Consider the following 3,653-nt stretch of genomic DNA (forward strand, 5'->3'; position numbering starts at 1 on the left):
GCTTTCCGGCAGCTGTTTAGATAGCCTGATGTTGGTTATCATCCTCACAGGTGGGTGAGCTCAGCAAAGCTGGGTTGAGGACAGCAAAGCTTGTATGCAGAGAGGTTGGGAATTTAGTCCCACACTCCTAAATATGCCTGCCTGATCTGATAGAGCCAGTGACCTGTGGAAACCCAATTCCTGAACCACTCAGATGAAATCTCTAATTAAAGATGACACTGACTATTTAGCACAGGAGATCTGTGCTAGTGTGAGTCTACGCCAGCAGTAAACCCCGTTAATTGAAAATGGCATCTAGAGCTTTTAAGAAAAATGTGAGTAGTTTTGATTTTGCAATATCAGAAGAGGGAATCCTAAGCAGATCATCTTTTCCCAACAATGATTTTTTTAAAAAAATTTTCTTCCACCGGCCACTCTATGAGCTGTGAGCCATCACAAGCTGTTCTGACCAACAGGGAATTGGTTGTAAGTAATCTACAACGCAAATTGTTTTTACCTGTTGAGACCAAAAGACAGATGGTAGGGATGTATTTAAAATCAGAGGTGAAAATAATGTGACACTGAGTTAGTTTATTAGAAATAATAAAATGTTCTCCAAATTTCACTTTCACCAGTGGTGAGTTAAATGGTGAAAAATGGAAGTTTCTTAAAGCTTCAGGGTCTGCACCTTTATTTTCCAGGAGTCAAGTTGGTCTTTGCTAGTCACACACCACCTGTTGCTAATCCTATAGGGGCCAGCTCCAGTTAACCCATCTACAAGTTAGTTGGGGGATTCTGGGTAAAAATCCCATTGTCTGGTAAACAGCAGAAAAAGCTGCTCACTAGAAGGCTCGAATGTCACACCTGAGATTCCTTTTTGTGATTTTCAGGAAAATTGATTCCCCATTTCTCCTTCAGTTTGGTTCACTGTCCCAAAGTATCCAAGGTTGAGAAATTTAATCAGTCAATGGTATTTATTGAGCACTTACTGGATGCAGAGCACTGAGCTATGAGCTTGGGAGAGTACAAATCAACAGATTTGGTGGACATGTTCCTTGCCCACAAGGAGCTTACAGTCTACAGGGGAAGAGGGACACTGAAATAAATTACGTGTCGATATGTATGCACGGATAACTGTCCTTTGGTTTAGAAGATGTTGCTACTGCCAGCAATGTCCTGTGTATTCTCCCTGATTATTTTCCCTCTCCCTAACTGGTATCCTCCTCAACTGCCACATCAGCACTTTCACATCAGTTAAGCACTGAAGTACGCACACTCCCCCATAGCATTTCTGTACATACTTTTCTTTAATAATAATAATAATAGAATAATGGTATTTGTTAAGTGTTTACTATGTGCCAGGCACTGTACTAAGCACTAGGGTGGATTCAAGCAAATTGGATTGGACCCACATGGAGCTCACAGTCTCAATCCCCATTTTACAGATGAGATACCTGAAGCCCAGAGAAGTGAGGTGACTTGATGAAGGTCACACAGCAGACAAGTGGTAGAGCTGGGATTAGAACCCATGACCTTCTTACTCCCAGGCCTGTGCTCTATACACTACACCATGCTGCTTCTCAATGACTTCCTCCTGTCGTTAATTTATTTTAGTTTCCCTATCCCTCGCTAGATTGCAGACTCCTTGAGGACGGGGATGGTGTCTGCTTAGCCCTGTTGCACTCTCCCACACCCTTAGTGGCCCCTCTCAGGGTCGGACCTGGAGAGTTTCCGGTACTTTACCAGTCTCAACTACAGGAGGGAGAGTCAAGCAGAGGCCTACCCATTCCATTCCTAGCTTGGCCAGTGGCTAGTGAGTGGAAGGCAATCTGCTACAAGTTAAAACTTACCTGTGCTGGGCAGCAGCGGCTTGGAAGAGAGCTGAGGGCGGAGACTCAGGTCTACTGCGCTGAAGGAGGCAATGGTAAACCACTACTGTATTTTTAGCAAGAAAACTCTATGGATACACTATCAGAACGATTGCAGATAGAGGTGGGGCTTTCCAGAAGAGATATGTCCATGGTGTCACTATGGGTCAGAGACGACTCGATGGCGTAAGACAAGACAAGGCACTCAGTTCAGTGCCCTGCACAGAATAGGTGCTCGATAAATCCCATTGACTGACTGATTGATTGGCTGAGAAGACTGGTGCATGCTTGACACTCCCTGCAGCAGTAAGGACACAGTCTTGCTGCATGAATAAGTGTCCCATATAGGACCTGTTCCTGTATCCGAGATGCCACTTGGCATTCTGAACTTCGTGAAGTCTTTGCTCCAGGACAGCAATCCCTTTCCTGATTACTGCCTGCCAGCCTGGTCTCTCAGCTGCTGAGGTCTCCACTTATAACTTTACAAGCTGCCCAGCTGCTCTATTCATGGGAATGAACTCTGCACTTGGGGACACATAGCTATAAAGCAGTTCATCCCCTTGACCCCTCCTTCCTCACATAACTACTCTTCAACTGCAATCCAGCCTGTACACTTCGCTCCTCTAATGCTAACCTTCTCACTGTAACTCACTCTCGCCTATCTCACTGCTGACCTCTTGGCCATATCCTGCCTCTGGACTGGAAGACCCTCCCTCCTCATATCCGACAGACAATTACACTCCCCCACCCCCTCGAAGCCTTACTGAAGTCACATCTTCTCCAAGAGGCCTTCCCTGACTAAGCCCGCCTTTCCTCTTCTCCCACTCCCTTCTGCGTCACCCTGACTTGCTCCCTTTATATTTCCCCCCTTCCCAGCCCCACAGCACTTATGTTCATATCTGTAATTTGTTTATTTATTTATATTAATGCCTGTCTCCCCCTCTAGACTGTAAGCTTGTTGTGGGCAGGGAATGTGTCATTTTATTGTTATATTATAGTCTTCCAAATGCTCAGTACAGTGCTTTGCACTGAAGTACGCACTCAATAAATACAGTTGAATCAATGAATGAATGAAAGAATGAAAGTGTGGGTGTATGTGTGAGGGAGGCTAGGCATTGAGATTGAGGGGTACTCAACTGATATTGGGGTACTCAAGCTGCATGTTTGGGAAAAACTGGAGGGAGCAGGAGAAAGGGGTGGGCAGGCATTTTCTGGCAGTGACACCAAAGGCAGATACCAGGAGTTACACAATAGTAAATAGAACACAAAAAGATGATGGGATCAGGACAGTTATAAGCACAAGGGAGAAAAGACAATAGGGCTACGGCAAAGAAGAGATCATCCATCCCATCACCACCAGGAAAACCCTCCAGTGAGAAAGGTTTCCAGTCAAAGAACTACCCATGCCTGTCTGTGAGGCGGGCAAGCCCAGTGGGAATCCTGAAAAATAGCCAGCTGGATGCAGGCAGTGAAGAGCTCCACGGCTACTAAGGCGACTGCCTGGCAGATCACGGTGCAATGGCCCACCATTGGCTCTGGGCTGTGCTCACTTCAGCCAGAAACGAGGCCTGCATTTAAAACACATCTGTGGGCACGGCCAGTGCATATCCCCCCTGCCCACCTGCTAGCTCGTTCTGGCCTGTGCCCCAGTGGGCATGGGTGGGGACGAGAGAGGGTGAGAGGAGCTAACTACACCACTAGCTCGAGTATCAATTCCTCCATGTAAATTCATGGCTACAAGGTTTTCGGACCGAAGCTCGCCTGGCATGCTTCAAATGAAACTCCACCATCATCACAGTCACCCCG

General features: G+C 46.4%; 1 non-coding gene across 1 annotated transcript; it reads left to right on the forward strand.

Moving 5' to 3' along the window:
- The first annotated feature begins 1,681 nt into the window (after positions 1–1,681).
- On the forward strand, positions 1,682–1,819 carry LOC119920269. The gene has a single exon (XR_005448027.1). It is a non-coding gene; the product is annotated as a small nucleolar RNA SNORA7 (small nucleolar RNA).
- The last annotated feature ends 1,834 nt before the right edge of the window (positions 1,820–3,653 follow it).

The sequence above is a fragment of the Tachyglossus aculeatus genome, chromosome X1 (genome assembly GCF_015852505.1).
Source record: "Tachyglossus aculeatus isolate mTacAcu1 chromosome X1, mTacAcu1.pri, whole genome shotgun sequence".
Classification (NCBI taxonomy): domain Eukaryota; kingdom Metazoa; phylum Chordata; class Mammalia; order Monotremata; family Tachyglossidae; genus Tachyglossus; species Tachyglossus aculeatus.